The sequence below is a fragment of the Eriocheir sinensis genome, chromosome 5 (genome assembly GCF_024679095.1).
Source record: "Eriocheir sinensis breed Jianghai 21 chromosome 5, ASM2467909v1, whole genome shotgun sequence".
In the NCBI taxonomy this organism is placed as follows: domain Eukaryota; kingdom Metazoa; phylum Arthropoda; class Malacostraca; order Decapoda; family Varunidae; genus Eriocheir; species Eriocheir sinensis.
In genome coordinates this window covers 2,805,658-2,815,522 of record NC_066513.1, presented here as the reverse complement: position 1 = coordinate 2,815,522, position 9,865 = coordinate 2,805,658, and positions in this window count along the sequence as shown.

Sequence of the window (9,865 nt, the reverse complement as noted above, 5' to 3'; positions counted from 1 at the left end):
TCCCCTCTATACCCTTGGCACGAAGCTTTGCCAGAAGGCCAGAGTGCCACACTCGATCAAAGGCGCCGGCAATGTCTAGCGCCACCACGAGTGTGTCCAGGCCTTCATCAAGGGAATTTTGCCACTCTTGTGAGAGGAGGAGAAGGAGATCAGAGGTGGAGCGGCCCGCCCTGAACCCGAACTGGTAAGGAGAGAGAAGGTTGTTGTCGGTGAGGTGTTTCCCGATGACAGCAGCCAGCATCTTCTCGAACACCTTACCCATGGCGGACAGCAGGGAGATGGGCCGGTAGTGGTTCGGGTCAGTCCTGGAGTCTTTTTTGTGGACAGGAACCACATTAGCTTCCTTCCAGGCGGCTGGCCACTTCTTCTCCTCGAGGCAGGCACTAAAGATGTTGGCGAGAGGCTCGGACAGCTCCTTGGCACAGTTCTTTAGCACCCTGGGGCTGATGTTATCAGGGCCTGTGGCTTTCCCCGCATCAACATCCCGGAGTACTTTCTCCACCTGTGCCGCGGTGACCAAGACCGACGTGATGGTGTGGTCAGACTCCCGGGGGAGGATGGGTGGGGGGCGGTAGGGGTCATCTACTTGCATTTTTCGTGCAAATAGTTCAGCCAGGAGAGCAGCCTTGTCCTCACTGCTCGTGGCCGTGGACCCGTCTGGCCTGGTGAGGGGGGGCACGCTGTCCTGCCTCATCGTTCCCTGCCGCTCCTTGACGAGAGCCCACCACGTCTTGCTACCCACTCCAGGGCCGGTGAGTTTACTCCTCATCACTTCCTTCCAGTGTTTCTTCGCCCACTTGGAGGTGGCTGCCATCTTCCTGCACGCTGTTCGGTGTAGAAGGAAGTTCTGATGGGAGGGGCGTTGTTTGTACCTCCGCCAGGCTGCATATTTGGCCTCGGCAGCAATATAGCAGCGATAGCCGAACCATTTTGGGTCACTGGCCTTGACGAGGTACGTGCGATGAGGGACAAGCTGGGCCTGGAGGGTGAGCAGCTTCGAGGTGAGGGCGTTGACACTCTCTCTCTCTCTCTCTCTCTCTCTCTCTCTCTCTCTCTCTCTCTCTCTCTCTCTCTCTCTCTCTCTCTCTCTCTCTCTCTCTCTCTCTCTCTCTCTCTCTCTCTCTCTCTCTCTCTCTCTCTCTCTCTCTCTCTCTCTCTCTCTCTCTCTCTCTCTCTCTCTCTCTCTCTCTCTCTCTCTCTCTCTCTCTCTCTCTCTCTCTCTCTCTCTCTCTCTCTCTCTCTCTCTCTCTCTCTCTCTCTCTCTCTCTCTCTCTCTCTCTCTATCTCTCTCTCTCTCTCTCTCTCTCTCTCTCTCTCTCTCTCTCTCTCTCTCTCTCTCTCTCTCTCTCTCTCTCTCTCTCTCTCTGTCTCTCTCTCTCTCTCTCTCTCTCTCTCTCTCTCTCTCTCTCTCTCTCTCTCTCTCTCTCTCTCTCTCTCTCTCTCTCTCTCTCTCTCTCTCTCTCTCTCTCTCTCTCTCTCTCTCTCTCTCTCTCTCACTGCTCATATTCCCTCCTCTAAGCTTAATCAACTCGGGAGGAAAGAAGGAGAGGAGAAAGGGAGGAAGGGAGGAAGGGGAGAGGGAAGGAAGAGGGAGAGAAGGAAGCAATTACGGAAGGAGGGAGGGAGGAGCGCCCACTTCCTTCCTCTCCTTTATCCTTTTTTTTCCCCTCTTTTTTTTCCCTTTCTTTCTTTTCTTCCTTTTTTCCTTTTCTTTTTCATTCTTCCATTTTTTCCTTTCTCTTTCTCCCTTTCTTTCCCTGCTTTCTCTCCTTCTTTCCTTTTCTTACTTTCTTTCTATTTCTTTCTTTTTTCTTTCTTTTTCTTTCTTTCTTTCTTTCTTTGTTCTCCCGGTCTTTCTTCCTTCCCTTCTTTTTTTCTTTCCTCTTTTTGTTTTTTCTTTTTTTCCTTCCTCCTTTCCTTTCTTTTTATACTTTATTCTAATTCCACTTTTTCTCTTCCTTCTTCCCTATTTTTTCTTCCTTCCTTTCTTCCTTTCTTAATTCCTTTCTTCCTTCCTTCTTCCCTATTTATCCTTCCTCTCTTCCTTCCTTCCTTCCTTCCTTTATGTCTGTCTTTTCTCTATTCTTTGTCATTCTCTCTCAATCTATTTATTAATCTATCAGTATTTGTCTATGTATCTATCTATTTATCTATCTATTTATCCATCTATCTCTGTCTATCTAGGTTCTTTCCTCTCCTCGTCTCTCCATAACTCCCTATATTTTTCTTTCTTTCTTATATACGTTCTCTCTCTCTCTCTCTCTCTCTCTCTCTCTCTCTCTCTCTCTCTCTCTCTCTCTCTCTCTCTCTCTCTCTCTCTCTCTCTCTCTCTCTCTCTCTCTCTCTCTCTCTCTCTCTCTCTCTCTCTCATAAATTAAAGCAAATAGGTATTGACGGTCAAGTACATCAATGGATCGCGAATTGGTTGAGCAACAGACAACAAAGAGTGGTGATTGACGGATTTAACTCAGAGTGGGCGCCGGTCACTAGTGGCGTCCCTCAGGGCTCGGTTCTTGGCCCAGTGTTCTTCATTATTTACATCAACGATGTGGATGTTGTACTCAATAATCGCATTAGTAAATTTGCAGACGACACAAAGATTGGTAACTCGGTTCTCACTGACAAAGTCAGGCAAAGCCTTCAAGAGGATTTGCACAAAATTTCAGAGAGGCATGGAGTTAGCAAGTTCAGAAGAGCAGTAAGCGTGAAAATATCGATAAAAGTCAGAATGAGAGGCAACATGGCGGCGGAATTTAAGAGGTAGAAGACTATCAGTAGGAGGAGGAGAGCTGATGAGACGAAGAGCCTTAGACTCCACTCTGTCCAAGAGAGCTGTGTGAGTGGAGCCCCCCCACACGTGAGATGCATACTCCATACGAGGGCGGACAAGGCCCCTGTATATGGATAGCAACTGTGCGGGGGAGAAGAACTGGCGGAGACGATACAGAACGCCCAACCTAGAGGAAGCTGATTTAGTGAGAGAAGAGATGTGAAGTTTCCAGTTAAGATTTTGAGTTAAGGATAGACCGAGGATGTTTAGTGTTGAGGAAGGTGACAGCTGAGTGTTGTTGAAGAATAGGGGATAGGTGTTTGGAAGATTGTGTCGAGTTGATAGGTGGAGAAATTGGGTTTTTGAGGCATTGAAGGACACAAGGTTCCTTTAACCCCAATCGGAAATGATGGCAATGTCTGAGGTTAAGCGTTCTGCAACCTCCAGTCTAGAGTCTTGTAATTCCTGTTGAGAGGGTCTTCTGTTGAAAGAAATTGAATAATGCAGAGTGGAGTCATCAGCGTATGAGTAGATAGGACAGTTTGTTATGGAAAGAAGATCATTGGTGAATAACAGGAAGAGAGCAGGTGATAGCACCCTACACGTATTCCCGACCGTCTTGGAGACAGGCCCAACTTACTAGACCTCTTCCTTACCTCTAACCCTTCTGCTTACTCTGTCAAACTGTTCTCTCCGTCGGGCTCCTCCGATCACAACCTTATTTCTGTATCCTATCCTATCGCTCCAGTACACCCTCTGGACCCACCGAAGAGGCGATGCTCTGCCATTTTGCTGCAGCTCGGTGGGGCGACCTGAGGATGTACTTTTCCGATTTCTCGTGAAATGATTACTGTTTCCTGGAGAGAGAACCCTCTGTGTGTGCCCAGCGCATCACAGAGGTGATTGTCTCTGAAATGGAGGCATACATTCCACGTACTTTCTCTACTCCTTATTCTAAAAGGCCTTGGTTTAATCACGTTTGTTCTCGTGCTGTCAAAGATAAAGAGGCAGCTCACGAAAGGAACCAGAGCCTTCGAACTCTCGCTAACCATGATCTTTACATTTCCGTCCGGAATTGTGCCAAATCTATTCTTCGACTTACCAAAAGCTCTTTCATCCATAGTAAATGTCAAAACCTTGCTTTCTCTAATTCTTCCCAGACTTCTGGCAGCTAGCCAAAAATAACTCCTCCAACTTCACTTCTTTCCCTCTTCTCCTTAACCCTGACGGCAGCACCGCCGTCTCATCTATCTCTAAGGCTGAACTCTTTTCTCAAACTTTCTGTTAAAACTCCACTCTGGACGATTCTGGGCATATTCCTCCTACTCATCCCGCCTCTGACTCCTTTATGCCTGGTATTAAGATTCCTAAGAATGAGGTTTTCTATGCCCTCTCTGGCTTTAACTCTCAGAAGGCTTATGGACCTGATGGAGTGCCTCCTATTGTCCTTAAAAACTGTGCCTCCGTGCTGACTCCCTGCCCGGTCAAACTCTTTCGCCTCTGCCTGTCAACATCTACCTTTCCTTCCTGCTGGAAGTATGCCTTCATACAGCCTGTGCCTAAGAAGGGTGACCGTTCCAATCCCTCAAACTACCGCCCTATAGCTTTACTTTCCTGTCTATCTAAAGCTTTTGAATCAATCCTTGACCGGATGATTCAAAAGCATCTTTCCACTTCTGACCTTCTATCTGATCGCCAGTATGGGTTCCGCAAAGGGCGTACTACTGGCGATCTTCTTACTCTCTTAAATGATTCTTGGTCATCCTCTCTTAGTCGTTTCGGTGAAACTTTCTCTCCTGCGTAGACATATCGAAAGCTTTCGATAGAGTGTGGCACAACTCTTTGCTTTCTAAACCGCCCTCTTTCGGATTCTATCCCTCTCCCTGTTCCTTTATCTCCAGTTTCCTTTCCGGCCGTTCTATCTCAGCTGTGGTAGACGGTCACTGCTTTTCCCCTAAACATATCAACAGTGGTGTTCCACAGGACTCTGCCCTATCACCCACTCTCTTCCTGTTATTCATCAATGATCTTCCATAACAAACTGTCCTACCCACTCATACGCTGACGACTCCACTCTGCATTATTTAACTTCTTTCAACAGAAGCCCCTCTCAACAGACTCTTACAAGACTCCAGACTGGAAGCTGCAGAACGCTTAACCTCAGACTTTGCTATTATTTCCGATTGGGGTAAAAGGAACCGTGTGTCCCTCCATGCCTCGAAACCCCAATTTCTCCACTTATCAACTCGACACAATCTTCCAAACACCTATCCCCTATTCTTCAACAACTCTCAGCTGTCACCTTCTTCAACACTAAACATCCTCGGTCTATCCTTAACTCAAAATCTTAACTGGAAACTTCACATCTCCTTTCTCACTAAATCAGCTTCCTCGAGGTTTCGCGTTCTGTATCGTCTCCGCCAGTTCTTCTCCCCCGCACAGTTGCTATCCATATACAGGGTCCTTGTCCGCCCTCGTATGGAGTATGCATCTCACGTGTGGGGGGGCTCCACTCACACAGCTCTCTTGGACAGAGTGGGGTCTAAGGCTCTTCGTCTTATCAGCTCTCCTCTTCTTATTGATAATCTTCTACTTCCTAAATTCCGCCGCCATGTTGCCTCTCTTTCTATCTTCTATCGATATTTTCACGCTGACTGCTCCTCTGAACGTGATAACTGCATGCCTCCCCCCTCCCGTGGCCTCGCCGCACACGACTTTCTACTCATGCTCATCCCTTTACTGTCCAAATCCCTTACGCATGAGTTAACCAGCATTTTCACTTCTTTATCCCTCACGCTGGTAAACTCTGGAACAATCTTCCTTCACCTGTATTTACTCCTGCCTACGACTTGAACTCTTTCAAAAGGAGCGTATCAGGACACCTCTCCTCCCGAAATTGACCTATCTTTCGGCCATTCCTCTTGACTCTTTTGTAGGAGCAGTGTGTAACGGGCTTTTTTTTTCATTAGTTTCCTTTTCTTTTGCCCTTGAACTGTTTCCTCTACTGTAATTTCGTTCCAATCCTGCCACATCCTTCGTCCAGTTTTCTCGGTTTCTACTCTCCTTGCCATCCTACTGCCTTCTACGCCATATCCTCTTTTAGCTCCACCTCCTTCCCTTTCTCCTTTTACAGTCCTAACTCCACCTATTCTGTTTTCTAATCCATATTTCTTGTTCTTCCCCTTCCTTCTCCTCCTCCTCTTCCCCTCTTCTTCCTCCTCCTCCTCTTCAATCCTTCTCATGAAAAAAAACCTCATTCTTTTCTGGTAGATCCCGCATACCTCCACTTCCTTTACACAGTTCTCCCTCTTTCCCCCTCCACTCCCCCCCTCTCCCCCATTCACTCTCCCTACCTTACGCACTCCCCCTCTGCTTTCTTCCTCTCCCCTTCCCCTCTGTTTCTTTGTCCACGTTCCCTTCCTCTTTGTCACCCTTCTCCCCTCCCTCCCACTCTGGTCTCCTTATTCCTTCTCCCTCCCTTCCTTTCTGTCCCTTTGAATCACTCAGCTTTCCACCAAACCGTGTTCTCCCCACCTTTAGTTCTAGCTAAATCTCTCCCCTTTCTTTCCAAGTTCCCCATCCAGACAGTTCATAGCTGGGCGTTATCGCGATAAGTTATCGCGATACTTTATCGCTGATAACAAAATCGGGTTACCGGCCATTTGCTACTTATATATATATATATATATATATATATATATATATATATATATATATATATATATATATATATATATATATATATATATATATATATATATATATATATATATATATATATATATATATATATATATATATATATATATATATATATATATATATATATATATATATATATATATATATATATATATATATATATATATATATATATATATATATATATATCTGTTGTTGGCCATCTCTGGGTTTAAATTCTTCTCCCTTAGATCTCCGTTTATGCTATCAATCCACCTTCGTTTGGGCCTTCCTCTTCTTCTATTTCCCTGCACTTCCATTTCCATGACTTCCCTTCCTACATGATCTTCCCCAACTCTTCATCTCAAGTGTCCATACCACCTCAATCTTGACTCCTGGATCTTCTTGGAGATTTCAATTACTTTCACTGGTCCTCTTATATATTCATTCCTAATTCGATCTCTTCTGGTGACTCCTACCATCCATCTCAACATCTTCATTTCCGCCACATCCATCTTCTTTTCTTCGTTCTTCTTCAGAGGTGCTGCCTCAAGCCCATACGCCATTGCAGGTCTGACCACTGCTTTGTGAACTTTACCCTTCACTCTTACTGGTACCCTCCTATCACATATCACACCAGAAACTTTCCGCCAGTTTTTCCAGCCACATTGGATCCGGAAATTCACTTCTTTTTCCATCTCCACTGTCTCGTCTACCATTGATTCCAAGTACTTAAATGTTTTCACTCTCTTCAACATTTCACCATGTATATATATATATATATATATATATATATATATATATATATATATATATATATATATATATATATATATATATATATATATATATATATATATATATATATATATATATATATATATATATATATATATATATATATATATATATATATATATATATATATATATATATATATATATATATATATATATATATATATATATATATATGCGGATGTCATTTTGCGGATGCAAATGTGAATGCGGATATCAGTCTCTACTAAAATGCGGATGCAAATGCGGATGCGGATATCAAAATATGACATCCTCGCGGATGCGGATGCGGATGTTTTTACGTCAAACGTTCTCACCAAGAGGACCCCCCCCCAAAAAAAAGCCTGTTTCAGTGTCCGACCATGCAGACAGGAGAAGTAACAAATAAAAACAAGGTGGGAGAACCAAAATACTGCGAAATGAGTTCGAATGGTGTCTTAATAGTTGATACTTCTCTCTCTGAAAGTATTTAAGTCATAGGAAGACGTAAATACGGACGCAGGAAAAGAGTTTCAGAGTATACTAGTGGAAGTAAAGTGGAAATACTTTTTGTTACAATAAAGTTTTATGACGAGTTTCGGCCACACATTTTGTGCGTTACCAGGATGCGGGACGTGGACCCAACTCGTCGTGCATCCCACCGACCACTTTCCCCAACCTCCACCCTTTTGAAAGTGCTTAACTATAAATCTATAACCAACTGATTGAACTGATACTATAAACACACATTTATTACTTAATATTTAAAGTTCAAGATGGGCAAGTTTCGTTTCAAAAACAGTAGCTTATCTACCTTTTCTGGCAAAAGCCGATTGCGCTTAGCGTTATATATCAAGCCAGCACTACTAAACAGCTGATCACTAGGAACGCTACTTGGTGGACAGGAGAGATACTGGCAAGCTGCCTTTGCCAAATCAGGGTAGACTGTCTTCATTGTCTTCCACCATTGCAAACTATCTTGACTTGTTCCACTTATTCTTTTCTCTCTGTGATATTTCTCAATATCTTTCATGAGTAAAGTTATTACAGATGAGTTTTCTGCTTCATCATCACTGCTGGAGGCAAGAATAGAGGTCATTGCTTCATCTAATGTTCCACAGGTGGTAGGTGTTTCACTCATATCATCTCTTCTTCGTTTCCTTCTTGGTTCTCCATCTTCCTCTTCTAGAATAGTCGTCTGACGAAGCTCCTCACATACTCTGGCAAGTGATGATTTTACTTGATCAGTGACGTGAGATGAAGAAAAAAATTTACTCTTGTATCTTGGGTCAATATATGTTGCAATTCTGTAAAGATCTTCATTTTCAATCCAAGAAAATCTTTTCTCAACATCAGCTTGCATTGCTTCTTTCATGAAGTTTACTGCCTGTGTTGCTTGTCTGTCTTCATTTAACTCAATCACTGATCCTGAGCCTGGTTCATCTTCAGAGCTTGTATCTGAAGTATGAGTTTCTTCAACAGGGTTAGAAACTACTGATGTGGTATGCTGAAGAGTGTGTTTTAAGGACTTTACAAGTGGAATCATTTCAGCTGCTCTTGATGTGGAGTCACTAAGTTTTTTTGTGATATCTTCATAAGGTTGTAAGGCTTGTACACATTTATGCATAATCAACCACTCAGTATTGCTGAGCTGTTTGATTTTGGAGTTAGCAGCATACACACACAGATTCCTTTATTTCTAGTGTTCTTCTTAGCAAGTGTAAGGTGCTATTCCATCTTGTGGGTGTATCATGAATAACAGAGAATGCCAGTTTACAACTTATGGATCACTATTATAAATTTTCGAGATGCTTAGCAAATGTGAAAAGAAAATTACTTTATTCTAATGCTTCATTGCATTAAATTCTAGTAAGAAATACATCGAAAAGCCCTCTATAACAGTAATAATGATAATAATAATAAAACAATAGCTAATATTACCCTTCCTCTGTGAAAATCTTTTCATCGGCAACTCACTGTATCAGGGGAAACAGGCGACAACAGGAAAACTCGTGCGATAAGAAGAGCTCAGCGCTGCCGGTTCATATTTTTTTAATATTATTTGTATAATTATGGAAACATTCGCATTAAAAGTATTTAAGGAAGAAGCACTGAATTCTACCGTGTGAAGTGGGAATATGGTCTAAGACTGCAATGTACGACATTACTCAGCCACACGACACACACATGAGCTCTGGGAGGGCAGCATGAGCCAATGCAAGATGGCGCCACTATAAACACTCGCCTGCGCCAGAACGGGCTGGGCCGACCATCAGGACCCACCGGAAAGAAGCCTTGGACCGACCATCAGGATCCACCGGGAAGAAGCCTACCGGCGCATAGGCGCAATAAAAAAAAAAAAAAAAAAAAAAAAACTCTCTCTCTCTCTCTCTCTCTCTCTCTCTCTCTCTCTCTCTCTCTCTCTCTCTCTCTCTCTCTCTCTCTCTCTCTCTCTCTCTCTCTCTCTCTCTCTCTCTCTCTCTCTCTCTCTCTCTCTCTCTCTCTCTCTCTCTCTCTCTCTCTCTCTCTCTCTCTCTCTCTCTCTCTCTCTCTCTCTCTCTCTCTCTCTCTCTCTCTCTCTCTCTCTCTCTCTCTCTCTCTCTCTCTCTCTCTCTCTCTCTCTCTCTCTCTCTCTCTC